Source organism: Canis aureus, chromosome 15, assembly GCF_053574225.1.
Source record: "Canis aureus isolate CA01 chromosome 15, VMU_Caureus_v.1.0, whole genome shotgun sequence".
In the NCBI taxonomy this organism is placed as follows: Eukaryota; Metazoa; Chordata; class Mammalia; order Carnivora; family Canidae; genus Canis; species Canis aureus.
Window position 1 is genome coordinate 55,035,399 of NC_135625.1, and position 25,279 is coordinate 55,060,677.

At 40.3% G+C, this 25,279-nt stretch overlaps 1 protein-coding gene across 7 annotated transcripts in view; it reads left to right on the forward strand.

The window, feature by feature from the left end:
* Positions 1 to 25,279, forward strand: part of CALD1 (caldesmon 1) — a 189,171-nt gene that overhangs the window by 51,687 nt on the left and 112,205 nt on the right. For 5 of the 7 annotated variants that reach the window (XM_077849996.1, XM_077849991.1, XM_077849988.1 and 2 more), the window contains one exon: positions 15,528 to 15,621. The gene's annotated coding sequence lies outside the window, so the exon portion shown is untranslated. Of the gene's footprint in view, positions 1 to 1,155; positions 1,195 to 15,527; positions 15,622 to 25,279 lie in introns of all 7 variants that reach the window. The other 2 variants (XM_077849992.1, XM_077849989.1) reach the window with 1 other exon arrangement.

The window sequence follows — 25,279 nt, forward strand, 5'->3', positions numbered from 1 at the left end:
GGGCAGAGGGAGAAGCAGACCCCCCCACCCCGATGTGGGGCTCCACCCGAGGACTCCAGGGTCATGACCCGAGCCTAGGGCAGATGCTTAACTGAATGAGCCACCCAGGAGCCCCTAACACACATCATTTTTTAGAAGATAGCAGCCTGGTTTTAAGTTTGTGTCTCTAACAGATTGAAGTTGGGATATTGTCCACATTACCATCAACCATCTAATATAATTGCCAATAAAAATGTCAGTACCAGACTTCAGTAACACTCTGATTGTCCACCTTGCATTGGCTTTCTGTCTGGTCCCAGGAAGAAGGACACTGGATAATGAATCAAGATTCAAAAATGAAAAAGTATGAGCATCGGGGGACCTCATTTATTATTTATGTAACATATATTTATTGAGAAAATAATATGTATTCAGAACTATGCTAAGCACCAGGGATGCAGAAGTAAGACAGCAAGAGGGTAGATCTCACATTTGGTGTTCTTATCACAATAAAAAAATTTTAAAAAAGGACTCACCCAGGGGCTCCTGGGTGGCTTGGTCAGCTAACTGTCTGATTTTTGGTTTCAGCTCACGTCATAATCTCTGGGTCATGGGATGAAGCCTGAGTCTGGCTTTGAGCTCAGCAAGGAGTTTGCTTGAGATTCTCTCCCCTTTCCTTGGTCCCTCCCCCTTGCTCATGCTCTCTGTCTCTCTCAAATAAATAAAAAATTAAATTTAATAAATAGAACTCAACCCAAAAAAAGAAGTCAATAAGACAGAAATGGAAGTATTTATTTCCTACTAAAGAGTTAGCTCTGTGAGGACAGAGATCTCTCTTAATCTCTGCTATATCCATTTTGGGTTTTTTAAAAGATTTTATTTATTTATTTATTTGAGAGAGAGAGTGTGTGCACAAGTGGGAGGAGGGGCAGTGGGAGAGGGAGAGAGAGAATCTCAAGCGGACCCCAGTGAGCACAGAGATCAGTGTGGCACTTGATCTCATGACCCTCATGAAGTGAGTGTAAACCAAGAGCTCAATGCTTCTGACTGAGCCACCCAAGTACCCCCAACAACTTCCATTTAATAACTGGATATAGAATCCTAAATTGGGTCTGACTTATTGTCTCATGAAATAGGAATACTATAAGAGCCAATTTAAATTTTTTTTCTCCATAGGACATACATGAGGAATGATATTCACAGGAATACACAGAGGTAGGCCTTTTTCTTCTACTCAAAAAAGATTCCTAGAATGTAATTGAGTGAGAGTCAAGTTTATAGGGATAACCCTGAGTACTTCCTAATGTTTTATTTTTTTATTTATTTATTTTTTTAAATTTTTATTTATTTATGATGGTCACACAGAGAGAGAGAGAGAGGCAGAGACACAGGCAGAGGGAGAAGCAGGCTCCATGCACCGGGAGCCCGATGTGGGATTCGATCCCGGGTCTCCAGGATCGCGCCCTGGGCCAAAGGCAGGCGCCAAACCGCTGCGCCACCCAGGGATCCCCTTCCTAATGTTTTAAAAAGTAAATCATGTGGAATCTGAAATTTCTGATGACACATAGCACCAATACTTATGCTGTGGTTGAGACTCCATATGGAAAACCACAGTGGTGTGCCACCATGCCTTGACAGATCTATTTGATGTTCAAGTACTTTGAAGTAAGGACAGTTGCTTGAAGGATTTGTCACTTGTTACACTCTCCCCACTAAATGATTGCTGCAAAGACAGGTCAAATGGAAAAGCCCACAAAGAATCAATTCTTGATTGATTTTTAAAAATTAAAATTTTTATTTCTAAATAAAAAAATAAAATTAAATAAAAATTTTAATTTAGAAATAAAAATTTTATTTTTATTTAAATTTAAATTTTTATTTCTAAAAATTTTAGCCCATGGTACCAGGTGGGAATTAAACAGTGGATTGATCTGATTTCTAAAAACAAATGTAGTGATTGATTTGTCCTAAAATGAAAAATAACTAGCTCCTGCTAAATGAACTTTGTTGTTAAACACCAAATAAAAGAATGGTGTTCTGCAAAAAGAATAGATTTGAGGACCCTGATCTACCCAACACTAGCTGAAAGAGTTTGGGTAAATCCTTTAACCTCTCTAGACCTTTCTAAGTCCCATTTATAAAATGTTGTAAATGATACTTGTCTTACTGACCTATGGGGTCACCATGAAAATCATTTGAGGGAAGGGATATGAAAGCTCTGTTTACTATAAAAGTGCTATGTATTTATATTCTTAACCCACTTGTGATGTCACTAGTCACTTGAAAATTAGTTCACAAACCAAACTTGTTGATGATAGAAGCATAATTGTCCTGTGACCAACCCACTTTGTCCCTACCAAGCATTCCAGACATTTCAGTGCAGGAACAAGGTCTATGGGAAAAAGTCAAAAGGAGACTGATCAGAGGAATTCCACTGGCCCTTCCCAGGGCCCTGTACACAAAATGGTCCCCCATGCTTTGTTATTTTGCTGTTTTGCCCATGTCCACAGTTTCCAAGACAATAACAGACTGATAGCTGGGTGATGATGAAGAGAGTAAGTGTGATGTTACACCAGTTTTCTAGTGCAAAGGACTCGGCATCTCATCCATGGGATTGCAGCCTCCACTGGCTACTTTTCCAGCTGGGTGTGCAGACAGACAATGCAGAGGCTGGTTTTCTTTAAAATGCTGAGAAATGACATCAACCAGTGATTTTTCTCAGCGCTACCCACACAGATGGTTTCACCTTTTGTTACATGGGTTGGACAAGATGATTCTAGGTTCTGGAGTAAGCCCTGAGCCCTCCTCCTGTCTAGGTTACCTAGGTCAGCATTTTATCCTTCACACCAACTGAGCTCAAGGCTCTGGATGAGGTCTCAGTATATAGCTCTGGGGTGGAGGAGAGTGGTGAGCCGTGCTGGCTGGTTAGAAAGTGGAGAAGAGGAGCAGGATCATTCCACTTTGGGTATCATTTTGCTTTGTGTTTTTGCTCATCTGAAACAACTGGGTGTAATAGAAATATAATATGTAGCCCTGATCTTAGGTACTTAAATTTCAAGCAGCAATCAAATGAATACTAGAAAAAGTTTTAACAATACTTTAAGTAAACAAGTACATATTGTACAGTGGAAACATAAAAATCAATTCACTGAATCAATAAAGTATAATGAGTTGACTAAATTGAATAAATAATCCAATTGTGTGGATGACCTAGCATCTCAACTGGAAAGTACTGCTCCTTTGTGAATATCCAAAATTCCTGAAGACCAGCTTCATGGATAAGACTATCAATAAAGTGAGAGTCTACTGGAATTAAAGGGATTCAATCATGAGCATTCTAATTTTTGTAGTTGCTTCTATGTGTAAGTTCTCTTTGTATAAGAAGCTATGCACAGTTTCCTTTTGTGTAGGTATGTATGTGGTAAGGACATTTAACATGAGCTGTACCCTTTTAACAAACTTTCAGGTGCACAGCGCGGTATTATTAACTGTAGGCACTGTGCTGGGCTGCAGATCTTTACAACCTATCCATCTTGATGGCAAGGATGTAGAAAAAATCAGAGCCCTCATACACTGTTGGTAAGAAGATAAAAATAGTGCAGCCACTTTGAAAAAATGTCCTCAAATTATTAAACACAAAATTACCATATGACCCTGCAATTCCACCCCCAAGAGAAATGAAAAAATATGTCCACACAAAAAGTTGTACACAAATGTTTACAGCAGCATTATTCATAATAGCCAAAAAATAGAAACAACCCAAATGTCCATTGGTGGATGAGTGGATAGACAAAATGTGATCTATCCATACATTAGAATAATATTTGGCCATAAAGTTAATGAAGTACTAATACCTGCTACCATATGGATGAACTTTGAAAACATTGTGCTAAGTAAAATAATTTTGTCATGAAAGACCACATATTATATGATTCCATTCATATGGAATGTTCAGAACAGGGAACTTTATATAGAGACAGAATATAGAGTAATGGTTGCTTCAGTCTGGGGGAGGTAGGGGAGACTGGAAGGAGAGTAATGGCCACAGGGTATAGGCTTTCTTTTGGGGTGATGAAAACATTCTATATTGATTTTGGTGTTGGTTGCTCAACTCTGAATATGCTAAAATCTTTTGAATCATACACTTGAAATGGATGACTCGTATTATGCAAACTCTATCTTAACAACACTATTATTTTAGAAATAGAGTAACATTTGATAAATAATAGATTCTTAATTTCAAAAGCAAAGAAGCCATACATAAACACATGGAAAGAATAGATACAGGAAGACTACATTTATTGGAAAATTAAATATACATAAAAATCAGATGCAGTTTCTTATCATTCATTGGAGCCCAAACATTTAACATAGCGCATTATGAACAATACAGCAAGCATCAGAGCTTGTTGATAATGATAATGATGACAGTGATGATAGTGGTGGTGATACCAGTGCTGGTGTTGACAACAACAAAACCAACTACCTCTCCACAGTGTTTCGGCTTTTTTTTTTTTTTTTTTTTTTTTTTTTTTTTTTTTATGATAGGCACACAGTGAGAAAGAGAGAGAGAGGCAGAGACACAGGCAGAGGGAGAAGCAGGCTCCATGCACCGGGAGCCCGACGTGGGATTCGATCCCTGGTCTCCAGGATCGCGCCCTGGGCCAAAGGCAGGCGCCAAACCGCTGCGCCACCCAGGGATCCCTGTTTCGGCTTTTTAATATAATATCTGCGTCATCAGGTCTTTTTCTTTCTTTGCTTTGCTTTGCTTTGCTTCTTTTCTTTTTCGTGAAAGACACGGAGGAGAGAGAGAGGCAGAGACACAGGCAGAGGGAGAAGCAGGCTCCACGCAGGGAGCCCGATGTGGGACTTGATCCCGGGACTCCAGGATCACACCCTGGGCCGAAGGCAGGTGCTAAAGCACCGAGCCACTCAGGGATTCCCTCATCAGGTCTTTCTTAACGTATGGTAGTTATACCAACGTCCAGCTGCAGGTATACCAGGATTCTATAGAGAGAAAGTTACATTTTTTTCTCAAGAGTTGATGTCTCATGTTTGTAGCCACAGGAAACATCACACGCTGACGTCAGCTGCTTTCCCATGAGAAGTCTAGAAATTTCATAATGCCATAAATGACTTTCTCTTTCCTATTTGCTTCAGACAAGTAGAGGACTTTTCACAAAGCTTAAAAATAAACATCTGACCTTCACCCTGCCTTGGATACATTCTTACTGCTTCTCCAATCAGAAATTATCTTGCATCTAAAATTCTACTCTCATTCTTCTATTAACAATTGAAAGATTTTAGCCAATACAAACAGCATCATGGATTATTCTTAATTCTGTAATTGTTCAAGGAGAAATAGGAAAGTTTGCAGCAAACAGATACTGTTTAAAGGCATCAAGGCCCTCCCTTCATACTATTATGTAATCTTGTTCTGTTGCTTTCAGAATTTTTTTTCTTTCCATAGCTGTGTAAACATGGCTCCTCTGAGAACACATATCTGAGCTATATCCTTTGTATTCCTGGAAGTTTTAAGGGAAATTCAACAACATTCTATACCTATAATAGTATAGAAATAAGCCAAGGGTTGATTTGATTCATTCTGCTTTCTGGATACAGAATAATTCAAGGAGGGTGGTAAAGAAAGGATATAAGTTCATTTGGGGCCAATAGCATTCTAGGTCCAATACTAGGTTCATTATGTGCATTCTCATCCATTCATTGCCTCAGTCCCCTGACAAACTTTTATGGGATATATGTCATATGCCATGGAATATGCAAAATGCTCGGGATAGAATTATCAATAAAGACTGTGCATTTTATTCCCATGACATATTTTGTCCTGTAACTGGAAGCTATGTCTCCCTCTCCCCTTCACCTGCTTTTCCCAAACTTCCACCCCCTTCTTCCTGGCAACCGTCAGCTAGTCCTCTGAATTTATGGGTCTGATTCGCTTTTTGTTTGTTTATTCATTTGTATGTGTATGTTTTATTAGATTCCACTTATGAGTGGAACCAAATGGTATTTGTCTTTCTCAGTCTGACTTCTTTCACTTAGCATCATACCCTCTAGATTCATCCGTGTTGTCTCACATGTCATGATCTCACCCTTCTTATGGCTTCATAATATTCCCATGTCTATGTGTACATGCATGCATGTATGTATCAACCAAATTTCCTCATCTATTAATGGACACTTAGATTGCTTCCATGTCTTGTCTATTGTAAAAATGCTGTAATAAACATAGGGGTGCAGATACCTTTTTGAGTTAAGTGTTTTTGTTTTCTTTGGGTAAATACTCAATAGTGGAATTATTGGATTATATGGTATTTCTATTTTTAACTTTTTGAGGAACCTCCATACTGCTTTCCACAGTGGCTGTACCAATTTACATTGCCACCAGCAGTGCACAAGGGTTCCTTTTTCTCCATTTCCTTGCCAGCACCTGTTACTTCTAATCATTTTGATTTTAAAATAAATAACTGATATCCAACAAAGAATTTCCTTAAGGTCATACCTCTATCATGACCCCACAGCCTGTACTCTCTCACAATTCAGTGCTGTTTTCAAGGGAAAGACCAATATCCAACCCAACCGAATAGTTTAAAGCTTTGTCAGCAATGCAGTGAAACTGTTGCAAACTGCAACAGAGAGAACTTTTACTTTCATTGAACCATTGACTTTTTCTTGAATTACATGAACAATTTCCTTAGTTTCTTGCTTTATTTAACCTGCTTGGCTAAATAAATTCCTAACATAGTATTCTATTAAATGCACCTTGTCTCTCTTATCTACTAATTAATATGAATATTTTTATATGTCCATATGCAAAATTCCATAGTAATGTGAAAAACGTTGGTCATGAGAACCAAGAGACTCTCCCACAGACATAAAAATTCACACTGAAATGCAAGCGTACTCTGGATGAATAGTACTCAAGATACACAGGCAAAAACTTAAATGGAAACATACGATTTAAATAAGTAAAGAAGAGACCTTGTGCAAGAGCTTGATGCACATGTGCACCACTGGAGGTAGATCTGGGAAGGTGGGTGGTTGAAAGGAAGAAGAGAAACAGTGTGGTTAGTGAGCAAGGGGCTGAATGGACGTGCAGTTTCACCACATCTTAAGATGATAAGTAGCCCCTATATTTGAATTGCTTTGGTATGGGCCACTTGCAATAACATTCAAACTTTCCCTTCTAAGATATAGTAAGCCAAAATATATCTATGGAAAGTTCACTAAGTCATTGGTAAATAATCCAGTGTTGACTTTTAATTTAGAAATAACTGGCCAAATTGATCCCAGCCTTTCTGACTACAGCTTTCCCCCTACAGAGTACATTGATGTGTATTACCTTCTTGTTTTCTCTCTTTGTCTTTCTTTTTATTATTTTATTTTCCTACTGGTATAATATATGACCAGAAATATTGAACTTTCATGATTTTATATATTTTGAGCTCATAAATTCTCTTAGTTGTCATCTTTTCTAACTGAGGCTTCATCTTTTTCTCTTCACATATAGTAAAAACAATCTTATTGACACATAACATACATAAAAGTGTACACATCATAATTGGACTGCATAATGAATTTCCACTAAATGAACATAATGGTACAGTCCCCACCCAGATCAAGAAGCAGAACATTACAGGGCACCAAGGTGCCTCAGTTGGTTAAGCGTATGCCTTCGTCCCAGATTGTGTTCTCAGGGTCCTGGGATCGAGCCCGAATCTGGGTCCATGGGCGGCAGGGAATCTGCTTCTCTCTTTCTCTCCCACTGCCCCTACCCCCGCTCAGGTGCATGCTCTCTTTCTCTCTCAAATAAATAAATGAAATATTTTTTAAAGAAAGAAACAGAACATTACTAGCACCCCAAAAGCTCCCCTTGTACCTCCTTTTACATTCAACCTCCTCCCCTTACCTCCACTGCCTCAAGATAACCATTATTCTGATTTCTAACACCAAGTATTAGTTTTGTTTGTTTTTAAATTTTATATTAATGGAATCCTTCTGTGTGTATGTGTGTGTACATATGTGTGTGTGTGTGACTTCCGTTGTTTAACATTATGCTTCTGAGATTCATTGCTTAAGCAATACTTAGGTTATTCTAATTGTTATACAGTATTTCATTGTTTGCCTGCCACAACTTATCCACTTTACTATTGGTAGACAATGAGGTAATTTCCTGTTTGTGGCTATTATAAAAACTGCCGCTATCAGCATTCTATTCTAGTTCACGTCTTCTGATGAATATGTGCATGGATTTTTAAAAAAGATTTATTTTTTGAGAGAGAGAGAGAGAGAGTGGGGGTGTGTGTGTGTGTGTGAATAGGTGGAAGGGCAGAGGGAGAGAGACTCCTCAAGCAGATTCTCCACTGAGCATAGAGCTGACATAGGGCTCAGTCTCCGGACCCCGAGATAACGACCTGAGCCAAAAACAAGTCAGACGGCCAACCAACTGAGCCACCCAGGCACCCCTAGATTTTTGTTGTGTGTATACCTAAGAGGAAGATATCTTGGTTACAAGATACACAAATATTCCATTTCAGCAGCTGAAACTGCCAAATATTTTTCCTAAGTGATTGTACCAGTACGTTGCCACAGCAGTGCATGAGAGAGTTCCAGTTGCTCAACAACACTGAATTGTCAGTCTTTTAAATATTCTAATGGTGTGTGGTTTTAATTTGAAATTTTTTAATGATTAAAAAGATTGAGCACTTTTTCATATGCTTATTGGTCATTTTAAAAAAGATTTTATTTATTCATGAGAGACACAGAGAGAGAGAGAGAGAGAGAGAGAGAGAAACACAGGCAGAGAGAGAAGCAGACTCCATGCAGGGAGCCCGATGTGGGACTCATTCCCAGGTCTCCAGGATCGCGCCCTGGGCCGAAGGCAGGCACTGAACCACTGAACCACTCAGGCGTCCCAATTGGCCATTTTAGTATCCTCTTTTGTGAAGTGCCTATCAAAGCCTTTACCCATTTTCCTATTGGGTCATCTATCATTTTCTTACTGATTTGTGGGAATTCTTTATATATTCTGAATGTAAGTCCTTTGTCAGATATATGTATTGCTAATATTTTTTTTCTGAACCCATGGCTTGCCTTTTCATTTTCTTTGTGGTTCTTAATTTTAGTGCAGTAAAATTTACCAATTTTAATGCTTTATGATTAGGGATTTACAAAATCTTTACCTGTCTCAAGAACATGGACATATCTTCTGCTTTTTTTCTGAAATCTTTTATGTGTAAGCTTTCACATTTAGATCTACACTCAATCTGGAATTTTAAGGGGGAGTGGGGTAGAGGGTTTGGTGTTAAACAGAAGACTTAGTTTTCTTTTTTTCCATATGCATACCCAATTGAAGTGCTCCATGCTGTTGCTTTCTCCAGATGGGGTTGTCCTATGTTCTGGGAGTTTGATAGATTTGGAAAGTTCACTTTAGTTGAATTAGGGCTGAGGTGAGTTTGTATCACTCCATGGACCTTTGGTCTGCACCCTCTCTGTGGGTGAGCCTTCCAAGGGTCCTATTGAGATTGTATCCCCAGACACTTCTTATTTTTATTTTCCTTGCTTCCATTTTTATTTTTATCGAAACATAATTTACATATAGTAACATTTCCTCCTTTTAATAGGGTTACATAAGTTTTGACAAACGTGTACAGCTGTGTAAAAACCACTCCAACTAGACATAGAGTAGCTCTGTTGAGTCCAGAATGGTTCCTCCTTCTGGAAGCTTTTCCTACTCAGCTCTGTGCAGCTGCTGAAAACTGTGGTGTGTAGAAGTATCCTGCTTGGTTTCTTATTCTCTCTCATGTTTTTGTGTCTTAAGGATTCAGCAAATGTCTTGAGGGAGAAATAACTGAATGTGAGGCCACTTTTCCAGGCCTTCCTCCCCTCCAGAATGTTGACCCCTTAAGTCTTGGTTACTGCAGCAGCTCTCTGATGCCTTCGAGCAGATTTTTGCTTTTGGAATTTTATCCAGATTTTCTGTCTGTTCTCAGCAAGAGCACTAAACTGCCACAAGCTACTCCATTATAGGCGAATGCATAAGTCAGTCTATCTGCATTAAACAGACTCATTAAGAACCCCCTCCAAAAAAATTTTTTTTTGTATAGATCTCAAAAGAGTAAAAGAAATGTCATTGTTGGCAGCTATGACTACTCCAAGTGTTCAGTCATGGGAAGAGCTTTGGAGTCAAACAAATCTGGGTACAGTTCCAGCTCTGCTACTTATTAACTATGTGTTAGTGAATCTGAATCTGTTTCCTTGCTTTCAGATGGGGCTAATAAAAACAACCAGTTTCATAGTTTTCTTTTGAAGATTAAATGAGATAACAGATGTCAAGTACCTTGCACATAGTATGCATTCAGTAAATGATAGATATTATTTTGTAATATATTATCATTTCTCTTAGAGTTATCAAATACACTCATGTCTTAGAAATGATGGGGAAGGGGTAGGCGAGGTCATGGTCCCTGCAAGCAGTACCCTTCTCTGAGCAGCCTATTTGATGCTGAAAGGGATGAGCTTGTTTTATTCACAACCATTACAAAGTCATTCACAGATACTGAGACATGCACAAGACATTTTTTCATTCCAGAATGTCATAGAATTCTATGCAAACCATCTGAACTGGAAGGATCTTAAATCTCTATTCCAAAAAAATTAATGTTACAGATGAGGCAATCAAGGGTCCTAAAGTGGTTAAATGACTTGGTCAAGGTCAGTTTACTCATTAGTATTTATTTAAGTGACCAAATTCCCTAAGAGCACATATTTCTTCCCTCCTAAAAGCACTCCTAGCTCCCATATTCAACTATAAATGAAAAAGAGAGACAATTCACAAGGGACAATTAGTGATGTTTTATTGTTACTGGCTCATTCTGACTAAAACCCATAGATCTATTTTAAAATATTTTATTTTAATTTCCATCCTTGCAAATTATATGACTTCCTGCCAACTAAGACTGACACAGCTACTTACCATTCCTTTCCCATTCCAAGGATCATATCCTGTAGCTTCTCATTCTTCTGTTATTAAGAAATATTCCATCTTATCCCCTGATGCACAAGACTAATAGGAGCTCACATAAACCCACAGAAAACATCTCTCTTCAAGGTTGCCTAGTGAGAGGAGGTGCAGGGGGCCTCCACCATTCTGAGCACTGAATGCAGGGGTGGCCATGTGTGGTCCCTGGCACTCTTCTCTATGGCAAGGGCCAGATCACCAGCAACACTGCCACTGTCATGATTTCCAGCAAAGGCCACACTTCGAGGATCGTTTTTTGGTAAGTCCCCTTGTTCAGCACATCTTTCAGCATTGCATACTCTGCCAACAGACAGATAAGCCTGAGTCCCATATGGGTCAAGTAACTTGAAAGAGTATCATGATCACAGAGCACACAGTCATCTCATAAAAGCCTCTCCCTCATGCTAGGATTCTCAAGGGCTCTTCCTGGAACACTCTTTCCCTAGATCTTCAGATGGGCTACTCCTCCCTAGAAATGCATTTTCAGCTTCCATGTCTTCTCTTCGGAGAGACCATCTTTCAGTACACAATCTCCAGTGGCCTTCCAGTGGCCTTCTACTATAACATGCTGTTTTATTTACTCACGCTCAGAAACACGTGTGTTGTCTCTACTCCACCAGAACACAAGCTCTGGGAAAGCAGTCCTTGCTCATTCATCTCTGTGTGCCCCATCCTGGCTCAGAGTACCCACTCAATGAGTGAGTGAATGTGGGCATGTATCCTTTCAATACACCCATCAGGCCGGGTCAGCCCTTGGGTTTGAATACTTGCTTTACTACTTACGAGCTGGGTGAATTGAGGCAAATGACTTAAAGACAATGAATTTCTTCATGCTCACCCTAAGATAAGAATACATACCTCACTAGGTTGCCACAGAGATCAGATGACATCGATGTGCACCATGTGCTTAGCACAAGGGCTGGCACTGGGAGTCCTTAATACATAGTATTTATTATGTCCAAAATGAAAGCAGAGCATGTTATAAAAGAGTCATGGGGGGATTTTTAAAGGTCAATATTAATGTATTAACATTAATCAGTATGAATGTTAAAATCAAGGGTCCTAATTCAACCACATAAGATAAAATTTTAAATTAAGTTAAAACTTGCTTCTTGTTGGCTAGACAAAGTGATTCATTTTTGTGAAAGATCCCTAATTTAACCTTTGCAATAACTACCTGTTATTGTCATTATAGATCATTTAAGACCCTCCCCTTCACCCAACCCTCTGGTATCCATTCAGAAAATGGCATCTTTTCTAGAATATTTGTGGCAGGAATTTTCAGGTAGAATTGCAATCACTTCTTGCAAATACACACTGGCAATGTTTTTTTTGTTTTGTTTTTTTTTCATTTGGGTAACCTAGGAAGGTGCTGGTTTCTGTTTCTTATGCTACCGACTGGCTTTAAGCTAGGGATTTTTTGAGGTTTTTAAGAGAATCACTACTCTTGGAGGACTAGAAATCTGATTGAGGGGAGAGACATTTCTCCTTTCCTTTTACTACACCTTGATTCTCCCAGAGCAAATTTTCATATAAAACCCAAATGTCCCCCCATGCCTGAGCAGATGGTTCAGTCAAAGGAGCAATGAATAGCACCTGGCTGTTTGCCACGGGCTGGGAAGGGGGTCATGGGAGGAAGGGAAGCTCACTTGCCTATCGTAATCCTGCTCTCTCTCCTTCCTCTCCTCCTCCATCTCACCTCTTTCCTTCTTTGCCATCTGGTCTAGACTCAGCTTTGCCTGCAGACAATCTCAGTAACTGCCTCTGAGCCAGGTCAACCAGAACCCATGTGCTGGGCACTGAATTAAAAAGCTTAAAGGGGCCCAGTGAGTCATAGTTCACCCAGAAATCTATTTGAAGTTGCAAAGTAACTAATGGTAGAAAAAGATCTTAACACAGGGAGGAAGAGCTTCCATCAGTTTTGTGGCCCTTGGATTCTAACTTTCTAACTTGGAAAACAGGAAAGCGTATCTGAAGACAAACTCCACTTCCAGTGACTTTGCCATTTCTCCCGAAAGCCTTTCTTTTCTGTCTCACCAACAAGACAGTTCATGAACATAGACCTAGATACTATAGAGCAAAAACAAATTTTTTCCCACCGATAGCATTTTCTTCCTCTACTTTTCCTTTATTCCTTCCTAAATTTAAAAAGAAAATTGAGGATGGGGAGAATTGAAAGCAGGGAAAGGAAAACTAGGCAAATAAATACTGATCCTGCCAGAAGGTTTAGGAAGGTACTGTCGATTATTTTCTCTGCTTATTTAAATGCCTCTCAGTATGTTTAGTTACAGTCTAGGCACATAACTCTTGCTTTCTTCTAGTCTGATGTCTTTGTTAAAGCCCAAAGGTCAAGGATGGGAGGCTTCTCTGGGGAGGGTACTATAATCTACATCACATTCCAGATACAGGCAGCTTTTTTTAAGGTGCAAATTCCTGGGCACCTCTCTTGAGTGCCCCATATATTTTTTAAAAGCAACCCCCCTCCACCCAAAGATTCTTTTGTGCAGCCAGTCTGAGAACCCATATTCTGGGGGTTCAATACACCATAAACACCGTAAGATCAAGTACCACTGCTGTTTGTTCATTGGCATATCCCTGATATGTTCCTGGCACACAGAGGGCACTCAATCCATATGTGTAACTGACTCGTAGGAACACTCTTTGTTATCAGGTCTCATCTAAACTCCATCCTCAAGCACTCTGCTAATTAATTGTTTAGCATGTGGTTTTTATTTTGGCGGGAAGACAAATGGAACAGAGACTGCCTTGAAAGCTAATGAAGGTTAATATGCACAAAATTTGGCCTACAGTTTTGGGAAACTCATCCATCGTTTACATTCATTTATTCAACAAATATTTCTTGATGTCCTCCTCAATGCTGGCAGGGACTAGGAGCTCTGAGGAACTGGATGATGAAGCAGCCTTGTACCAGCTTTCCACCTAGGAAATGCCTCCCAATTTTATTGTCCTCTTCTCCTATCCCCTCAAGTTTATAGAAAAGACCTCCAAACTTGAATCCACCGTAGAAGAAATGGAATTTAAATGGGATCTGGAGCTCTTGTCATTCTCTGGCTTTGTAACCCAGAAGTGTAATTGTAGGTTTTATCACTCCAACTGAATTTTAGTCTCCTTAAGATGAGGCCCACATTCCCGGAATGCTGAACAAAGAACTTTGGATGTATGGCAGTTCGACAAGAGATGTTTGTGCTTGACACCAGTGGGAAGAGGTGATAGACCAGTGGGAAGAGGTAGAGAGAAGGGAGCTATAGACAGCCTGAGTGGCCACTCAAGATTAAGGAAAGGGAGGCATCTAGATTTGCTGATGAATTTGTGAGCCCCTCAAGGTTCCTTGATCCGAGTTTGCAAAATAGTCTTCCTCAGATGGATACAAACCATAAGTAACATGCTAAGCATGTTTTTGTGTTATTTTGGTTTTTTTACCTGTGAAACCTGAAATGAGAATCCAAGAATCTAGGCCCAATTTCTAGCAGTGAGATTCCAAGCCAGTCCCCTCACCTCCATGATTTTCTGTTTTCTTCCAATGCCCGGTGGCAGAGGCTGGGAATGGACGAAAGCAAACTATATTCTTTTTTTTTTTTTTTTTGCAAACTATATTCTTAAGGTCCACTTGAAACCCATTATTATAGTCAATTAAAGGCGAACATTAAATGCACAAATTTGCATTTCATACTCGTACTCATTAGAAGTCCTTGTTGCGTCGTGTTGGGGGAAGGTTTAGGGTTATGATGGTAATTTGCTTCACAGTTGTTATTTCTTGGTCTTTGTAATGTTTAATATTTATTGCTGTGTTTTAAGTGCAAGAGAGTTAATTCTAGATTATCTACTAGTACATTTCTATATATTTGTAATCCTCTAGTCTCTCTTCTTCTACCAATTAGTTAAGCTCCTGAGACCATCACCAACAGAGAAGACTCTGGACAAAGGGTCCAAATGGTTTTTGAGAATCTGAAGCTTAGAAGGATTGAGGGTTGAGCTTGGAGATGAGAGTGTCCTTGACTATGTTCTAAAGTCTTTGCCTTTGATTATTGGCATTTGTACTACTCCCTGCTTTGTATTAACTATACCACCTTCTCTACCCCCATTATTTCGAGTAAATTTTTTTTTAATTTATTTATGATAGTCATACAGAGAGAGAGAGAGAGGCAGAGACACAGGCAGAGGGAGAAGCAGGCTCCATGCACCGGGAGCCTGACGTGGGATTCGATCCTGGGTCTCCAGGATCGCGCCCTGGGCCAAAGGCAGGCGCTAAACCGCTGCGCCACCCAGGGATCCCTATTTCGAGTAAATTAAGGGTTGACTCTGGAATCATTGTATTCGTGTTTTTTTTTTTTTTTTTTAAAGGCAAGTGCACAACATCCTTTGGTGCCTTATTTCCCCTTTAAGGCCCAACTCATAATAGTACCCGAGGAAGACATATTTTAAAACAAATAGTCTACATTAACTAAAATTCACTCCACTTAATCACGTTTCCATCCTCGTTTTATACCAGGTATCATTAAAACATTTTAAGAACCTTCAATCAAATTCTACAGAAATTGGTGATCAACCAGAAGGCTCAGAAGTGGACATTTGATCACTTACCTGTGAGTAGCATTTATGTGATTGAGGGGGAGGAGGAAGCTCTGTTCTTAGCAATTATACAGCCTCTCTGCATAATTTTTTACATTCTTTTTTTTTTTTTTAATTTTTATTTATTTATGATAGTCACAGAGAGAGAGAGAGAGAGGCAGAGACACAGGCAGAGGGATAAGCAGGCTCCATGCACCGGGAGCCTGATGTGGGATTCGATCCCGGGTCTCCAGGATCGCGCCCTGGGCCAAAGGCAGGCGCCAAACCGCTGCGCCACCCAGGGATCCCAATTTTTTACATTCTTGCACCTAAACATGCACTGTGAGAAGCCAGGCTTTCTGCTATGCTCCTTATAGTTTATTTACCAGTTAAACTATCAAGTTTGGAAGGAATTATTTCTTCTGCTTTATAATTTGATTTTTTTCCTTAATTTTTTCCTGCATGTATAATATCTTAAGCAAAAACAGTCCCAGATCAATAATAATGAAGTCCTCACTTCCAGCAAAGAATGCTAATGACTTGAGGAAAATAGATGAGTCAGTCTTCCGCAGGGAATAAGCTCATCTTTGCACAGACACTGGTGATTTGGGGGGCAGTAAGTACCTGTCACTTCCCATGAACCCACCTCAGCTAGAAGGCTCCACAGGCAGAGGGTCTACTGGGAAGCAGAAAGAGAGGATTTTAGAAGGTAGAGGATGGAGAATGCAAAGGAGACTTCACTTGTTCACCATTTTGCCCAGGCTGGCACCAGTAGGAGGGCAAGTTTTTCAAGAACTGAGCATGGTTCCCAGACATTTGTTGTTTCTGGATTTTATCCCTTGTACCCTGTATTAGTTTGCTTGTGTTGCTATAGCAACATACGGCAGACCCAATGGCTTAAGCAACAAAAATTGCCTCACAGTCCTGGAGGCTAGAAGTCTGAGATAGAAGTGTCAGCAGGGTTGGCTTCTCCTGAGGCCTCTCTGCTTGGTTTGCAGATGACTGTCTTCTCCCCATATCTTCACACAGCCATCCTGTAGCATGTCCATGTGTTTGGTTTTTCTCTTTCTCTCTCTCTCTCTGTCCAACATTTCCTCTTCTGATAAGGACACCAGTCATATCAGATTAAGGCTCACCCTAATCATTTCATTTTAAGTGAATCACCTCTTTAAAAACTTGATCTTCAATATGGGTTACATTCTAAAGTACTGGAGGTTAGGACTTGAGCATATGAATTCGGGACACCACCATTCAATCCATAACACCCTATCATCATTTGTTTCTAATATGAGGATCTTTCATTTGTTGAAGATGCATTTCCCTCTGATTCTTCTCTCCTGAACTTCCTTAGCATTGATGTTACTCTCAGAATATTTGGTTCTGCTGGGGTGTGGTATAGTCCTTTGTGAACAGCTCTCATTTTCCAATGACTTGGTATAAGTTTTGAAAGTAAAGAGTGTGCCTTTTACATCCCTCACAGCCCTAGGGAAGTTTTGTATATAGTAATACATTTAATAATAATATCTGTTGAATGATGAATACATAGATGATTAGACGTAGCCTCTGAACCTACAATTTATTTGCTTCAAGACTATCTCCAAATGATGATTATCAGTGGTACTTTCTCTTCCTTTGCTGCCCTCTACCCACAACATGTGGAAATAAGACTGGAGAGGGGCTAAAATAAAAATATGATTAGTTGACACCAGGAGAGTTACCTGTCTCCTCAAAAAGGTAGGAGAGAGTAGATAGCATGAGCCTGCCCCAGATCCCATCACTCATGAGAACACTGTTCCAGGATATAGGAGGGAAGGACGATGAGTTTAGATTGGGGTTTACTGAGTGTGAGGACTTGTGGGACTTCAAGGGTATATGCTAGTCTGAAGCTCAGGTGAGAGTGAGGGACAGAGATGTTCCCAGTCATAGCCTCTACTTAGGAATTAGAACCATGACAATGGATGTCATCCAGTGAGATTGTGTGAAGATAGAGGAGCAATGTTTCCAAAATGCTACCAGAAATTGTACGCAGAAGATTTTCCTGGCAAATAACAGAAGAATCCCTTCCATGAAGGAGAAATCCACATGCTACTTCTCATGAGGGTTTGTGAGAACATGTATATCAACTAACATGTATGTCTATCTATTTCTTTCTCCTCATTTATTTGGCTCTATTTCTTCTTCTGTCCTCTCCTATGGGGCTATGCCCCAAACCATTCCTGTGGGACTTGCCCTCCTCAACTTTGCCACCCTCTTGCTAACTAGCTGTACCCATGAGCATGTGTTTGCCCAAGTTTCTGCCATGGGGATCTCAAATATCAACTCCTTCCTTTGTGGCCATTCTCTTCATCAGCCAATCAGAGCTGATCAGACTGGACAGTAGGGGAGTGGGATTAGATTCCTCAATGCCCAGAGAGACAGAAAGTAGATCCTTCTCAGGGTCAGGTACCATGAAACATCATCTTATCTAGACAGCCAGTAAAGGGCTCAGTAGAGGGGAATGGACCACTTTTGCACTGAACTCCTTCCTTAATCCATTGATTCTTGCCAGTCCCCGCACCCCCCCCCCCGCCCCCACCACCTGTGCTCTTAAGAAGGCTTTGGCAATATTTTAGAGTTTCACAGCCAGGCTAGAATTGGGGCTGGTGGAATGTGGAGAGGCCATGGGCCATGACAATCTTCTTTCGAGACCCCACCAGCAAATGTCATCTCTAAAGGCCATGTTTATCCCAGCACTAGTTTCCTTAATTTTTCCTGCTTTCTCTGATACAAATAAAAGAAGGAAAGATATTTGTTCATTTCTTTTATTTTTGAAGTATTACTTTTCTTCTTTTAAATTCTCTTCTTGCAATTTTTTCCCTTTTTCTCTCCTCTCTTTGCTCTCTTTTTTAGCAGAACCTCAATCTTTCCCTGAATTGTCTGATTAGTAGTGGAAGAGACTATCTGAAGCCTGGAAACTTCCTCCTTCTCTGCAAACCCCACTTGTTTTCTTTAACTATGAGATGCCAGCTTTCTTCATATACCCACTTCCACACTTCCCTCTTGGTATTCTTTGAGCAGCCAGGAAAATATGCCAATTTTTATGCAGCTACCCAGAATATCAATGACACCTCAGTGATTTTTACTCAAGTTGCTGCTTACATAACATGAGAAAAGAGATATTTTGGAGTCAAGAGAAAATAGCTCTACAATCTATGAATGGCTTAGATGGGGTGTTCCAAATGAATGGTGGCCAGTGGCCAGCATAGGTGCCTCCCAACTGCATTTCATTAATTTCAGTCAGCTACAACATTTGGAAAGAAAGATGATTTTCCTATGAGCATGTAAAAGGAGTGCTTTGAGTTGTAAGGCTTTGCCCTTGCTTTAGAACAGCATAAATGGAAGATTTTATAACCACTGTGGGCCAATATTTTTGGAGTCAGCTGAAGCTCCAGATGGAGTGGAAAGAGAAGTGTTTTTTTTTTTTTTTTCTTCCTCTTTGCTTGAGTTTTGCAGAACAAGTCTCCCTGGACACCTTTAATAAAGTGTTCAGTCTCTTATGTAGCTCAATGTGCCCAAACTTGTTATCAATGGGATCTGAAGGAGTCTTTCTTACACTAAGAATCTTTTCTATAGATTTCTGGTAGAGGCTCTAGAACCAGCCTCCTATATGAGAACATCTTGAATCCATTCCCTTCCCAAAAGTCTCACCTTTAGGAGCCGGCGCTTAGGTCCTTGTCACGAGAGATAAGGAAGAAAAATACACAATAAGCACAAGTTTGGTTAAGAATTGAGAGGACGGGAAGAACACAGTCCCATGGCCTTCTTAACATTCTGGAAACTTTCATATGAAGCAGCGTGAGAGGACATTCCAGCATCATCATATGCAGATTTTGTAACTTTGGCCAAATGATGGAGTTTTCTAGGCCAAGGAATTGCACCTTGCTTTCAGAGGTACCTCTGTGGAAGCATGAATTCCTGCCCAGCACAGCTGTTGGTAGAGGTTAGTTGTGCCAGTGTGGACAAGCCAAGATGAGCACCACAGAGGGCGAGGAGAAAAAATAGACAGTGATGCCAGAAGCTTGTTCTGGAAGAAAGTCTCTTCTAGAACTCCTTTCTAGACTTTGGTTCCAATGGGCATGAATATAGGGAAAAAGAATGATTGTGCTATTGAATAGCTTCCAACCAAAATGATCAAAAGTCTTACCTGGGTCTCTAACTATGAGTGGATTTTTATAGTTCAAGGACACAGACCCAGCTGCTTCTGAACTCTGCTTTGGGATGTTTAACAAAATGAGCTTGTGAACATCTTGTACTACGTGCAGCCATACTCCAAGAGGATTTACGTAGAACAAACACTCAGTTGAAGGGGACATCTGTAACAGTTTCTTTCCTACGATTCTCTACATCCCAGGGCCAACTTAATGCCAAATTAAATCTATATATTTTTTTAAATCGACTTTTGCTAAGGAAAAGGCAGAGCTGCATTCCATGAAACAGATATTTTAGGCCAAAATTATTACTTGGACCCTTTTTCCCTCCTCCTTTTTGCTAATTCAAAACAAAATGTCTATCATTCACTCTAACACCAGCATTTAAGAGCTGGAGACAAATGGAGTCTGAATATTCACGCCAATGTGGTACAAATGAGCTGTGATTTTCAGGATGCTGGCTGTTTCTCTGACAGGAGAAAAGAGCAGTCGACTAGTTTAATATCTTTGGCTGAAAACACTTTTTTATAAAGGGATGGAGAAGGCCAACATTAATATTGAGTCCTGTTATTTAATGGCCAAAAAGGATACATCACAGAAGGGGGCATCGTCAGTCCAGGGACAGTGTGTTTGTCACACCCAGAGGATGCAGAGGGGGTGCAGATACACACACAGGGTGGGAGTAAAGAAAGGAGCTCTTCTACAAGCATTTTCTCCACGTTCTTCAAAGAAGTCCTTCCAGAAGTCTATTATACTCATGATTGTGAGTATGATTCCCTCACAGACTTACACAATGCGTAAACATTGAAGACGTTTGTTATAATGAGAGTTTCTGGGGATTGAGTTACCTGCCCTGAGGATAGGAGGAGGCTTGTGACCCCTGTTAGCACCATCCGTCCTCCTTCTTGTCCCTCAAACATGCATTTTCAATCATTCATTAATTCACTATTTCTGTAGTACATTGAATTGGACCCTCTCCATCTCAGGTGCTATGTCAGATCTGGGCTACATGAGTAATTCTAGTGTTCCTTTATTCTCTCCTATAAGACAGACTATTTTTTTTTTATTCGATGCAATGGGAAATTTAGTGAATCTAATAATGTGTTCATTGACGTAAATTGTGATTTCCAGTACTTTTGTTTGTTTTTCATTGGCCCCATCTTGGCAAAGAGTCATAATATTTTAAATTTCTCTGCCCTCTCGTCCACCTGTCATACTTAATTATGTGGTTTACAGGCAAAACATAGCAATGCGGCAGTTGTAACTGTAATTCTACTTTTCTGTGAACCGCTTTGAAAAATGATGCATAATTGTGCCCAGCATTATTTGTTTCCTAAATTCTGGTTTTCAGGAAGCATTTTTTTAAAGGAGGACATAATTGTAGTTTCAAAGTAATAAAAAAATTAAAAGCAAAGTGAGAGTACTGCAACATTTTTATGGAATGCTCAAAAGACCCTAAGGTGAGAAATCCATAGCAGACCTACCATGAAACCAGTGGAGCTAGGACACCATTGGGTGGCTTAGTCGGTTGAGCATCTGCCTTCAGCTTGGGTCATGATTCCAGGGTTCTGGGATCGTGTCTTGCATTGGGCTACTTGCTTGACAGGAAGCCTGCTTCTCCCTCTGCCTGCTGTTTCCAATGCTTGCATGTGTGCACTCTCTCTCTCTCTCTGACAAATAAATTTTAAAAATAAAATTAAAAAGAACCAATGGAGCTGAAACCCTTAAACACGTCTCTATCACAACCCTTCTGCCGACTTTTTTACATTGAATACTGTATTTTCTTTCTTAAAGAAGGCCTCCCAAATAATCTTCAGATTCCACAAATGTGGCTCTTCCCTGAGACAGACACAAATGGATAAACTTAGATGATTGATCTTCATGTTGAAAGCTAATTAAATTTTAAAAATAAATCGTCAAAGTGTGAAGTACTGTATTTTATTCTTTAAGACTTTAGAATGAATTCAGCTAATTTTCTAAAGTAAACCTCACTTAAGTGAAATAATAAATCAGTTTGCCAAAACACAAATGAACATAAATAGGAGATTCATCTTTACTTCATAAATAAACGTCAAATATGAGCTTACCCTAAAACGGAGCAGGCCAACCCTCTGGACAGGAAACAGCTCCTACCTTTGTTGAGGAGGTAGCTATGAGTTGTGTTTTCATGTTGAGGATGGGGTTGGGAGTGGAGGCACGTGAAGGGTGTAGGGAAGCCACTTCATGGAAGGCATGGAAGAGAGGCAGGATGGTGGCATGTAGGAGGCAGGTCATTCTTCCTCCTAGCCCCCTCAAAAACCAAGGCATTTAGACCCCGCAGTCATCATCTCTCACCTGCTTATCCCCCAGACCAGGAATCCTACCTGCCCAGCAGCTTCCCAGCCCCACAGGCAATCACTGAGTGGAGACAGTAGTAAACTTGGGTTGCTCCAGTTTCCAGCTGAGGGCAGCTTTAATTGCTCCTCCTGCTAACAAAGAATATTCAAATTCAAGTGTAATAGCCTCTCATTGCTGGGGTCTACTCGGCTGTTCTGCTATGTAACATCTGTTTTTGAAATTCGGCTGAGACCCTGACTTAAATCCATTTAACTTAAAAAGCGAGAGAACATCTTGTTTTCACGGATGTCCAGGGGCTGTATGTCAACAAATAAAAGATCTGTTTGTGGCATTCAAAGGGGAAAAGCTGGTTGTGAGACATTGTTGTCACTGGGGTAAATCTATTATGGCCTGTTCATTTCTTGGAATTGTGAAACAAATTTGACAAAACAAAGTGGACCAGCTTCGTTTCAATCAGCAAATTTTTGGCTTAATGGTGGTAGGGAAGTGTGCTTTTCTTGTCAGAGGTCACTGAGCTGGATGGTTTCCAGAAAGATGCCCTCATTCATGCCTCCTACATTAGCCATGTGAAGTTAATATCTTAAGTGGATTCTCTATATAAATTGTGGCAGAAAGCATCTGATATATCATTATTTTTATATTACTTACACAGGACCTGAGGTGGGAAAGAAGGGGTGAGAATAGTTCACCATCCCTCAAACCTGACTAGCTACTTTACTCCTCACCCACTTCTTTAGGAGAGAGTAGAGAAAAGCTTGATTTATCAGCACCTGGAAGAGTGAATGTCTGATGCAAAAGAGATGTCTGTATATATGTATTTGTTTAATGAATATAAACTCTGGTCTTATAGACTCATGTTCTCTTTTTGAATGCATGACTGTATGGGTATTATCATCATTCCAGTTTGAAAAAGCTTTCACTGCCTATGTCCTGTTCTAGCCCAAAGAAAAGCATTAGGTCACTCCTGTCGCTCTCTCTTGCAGCACCGTGTTTTTCCTTTCTAACTTTATTCCAATTTGTATTTTATTTATTTATGGCCTGTCTCCACCATCAGACTATAAGCCCAGCAAGGGTAGAGTCGTTGTTTTCACAGCTATATGCCACACTAAGCAAGGTGGCTAGTACATGAATATTTCTTCACAATATTTGTTGAATAGTCCTCCTGACATTTTCATTGTGATAATGGCTGTAGAGCCTTAACCACTTTTGCTTATGTATGAATTTAATCACAGTGAAGAAGACAATAGGGCTTATAATGCAGTTGAAAATGCAGAGACCTTTTGTGTGATGACACGGCCACACTCATTTGAAGGTCATGGTGGAATGGGTTAGTCTAACCATCTCTATTTTCTTTTTTTTAAAATTTATTTATTTATGAGCGATAGAGAGGGAGAGACACAGGCAGAGGGAGAAGCAGGCTCCATGCAGGGAGCCCGACCTGGGACTCGATCCCAGGTCTCTAGTATCACACCCAAGCTGCAGGCAGTGCTAAACCGCTGTGCCACCGGGGCTGCCCACCATCTCTATTTTCTTGAGTTGATGTTGTTGAGCCACATCTGCCATTAGAGCTGGCCAAGATTAATGTCATAGCACATGGCAATAGTTTAAGATTTTTTTTTCCTCTTAAATAGTTAACTCATTCCTGGTGGTCTAGAGTCTCTGACTTCAGAAAATTCTGGCCCACCAAGCCACTTGGTAAAGGCAGTTAAAGATCTGTGGTCAGAAAGAAGATACTTTTGGTGCCCAGTGGACGTGGAGGTTTAATATGCATATTCGCTTGTCTGGTGGTCACTGTAGACCTTTCTTATGGTCAAGCAAAATAGGAATACTCTAACTTGAGTAGGAACAAAGTAGATTCACTGGCTCCATTTTGCTTTGGCTGTCTGTGTTGACGGGACTGACATGGGAATGATTTGTGTGTTCCAGAGGATCTCAAGAGAAATGCTCATTCGTTTATAGAAGGTGCAATTCCACAACAGTTTTTTGCTTTGTATACTTGAAAACATTCCCAAAGAAACAAAGTCGGATGCAGAAAAAATAATGGGAGAAAAGAAAAATAATACTCTGAATTCTGAACAATTCTACTTTACTGGGTTGAGCCGTCTGCCAGCTGGCCACGGTGCTGACTACTTGTAATATATACTTTTGGTAGGCTGCATGTAGTTCTTGGAACTGTTTATATTAGACGGCAGAAACTTAATTATTCTAAAATTGGCAGGATTTGCTTTGGTCACTTAATACAAAACTGCTTAGTCATCTTTATACCTAGTGTGGACAGCGTTGTTTGAGTGTGAAAACCTGGGAAATGCACACGTGCTCCAAAGAGACTTCAAAGAAGGTAGCAAAACAAGAAGGTATCATTTTTTGCAAGATGCTTACTTACCAGGTGGTTGCCACATGTTTTGATTGGACAGGCTAGGTGCCTGTTGAGTTCAAGTCCCTGATTACAAGTATTTTTCTTTCTTGTGGATTGTGTCAGGAGTAAAAACCGACTGCTGCTGCTTCTCAGATTGGGTTCTACTCCTGCTTTTTTGCAAAGTACAGGTTTTCCAGCAAGAGGGTGAAGAACGCCTGAATCAGCTGTCAGGAAAGCTTTCTTGTTCTCCGAAGCCAACCAGGATGTCCTTTCAAGCTGCTCGTCACCAAGGTCCTCCCTTTGACTCTTCTGGTTTGGATACCTATCTTACCACATATGAACTACTGCCTTCCAAAGGCAGTACAGATTTATAGAGCTCCAGCAGGGAAGTGGGTAGGCAAAATGAGTCTCTTCCGTGTGTTTCAGAGTTTGAGGTGGCGCCAGAGGTCTCCAGGTTTTTCCAGGAATGCCCGTGGCAACCTCACACTCTTCCTGTGACCCGCACTAGGGCTCCTGAGAGAGATGGTGAGAAAAGATAAAAGTCCTATAGCCAATGGGTAATGACACCAGGCTTGGGAGGGGTGGGTTCCCAAGCCAACATCCAGAACAGTGCCTTATGTTTCTAATTACTGAGCATGGTTAGAGAGCAAAATCAGGCAACACTTTTTTTTTTTTTAGACTGATGGAAGCATTTAAATCAGCTCTGAATGTCAGTGTTTTCTAATTATGATGGAGGAGTGGCAAGGAATCTCCAAAGGCCTTGGCAATTTGGAAAGTTTCAGCCCAACCCTGATTCTCTTCTTTTCTTATTCA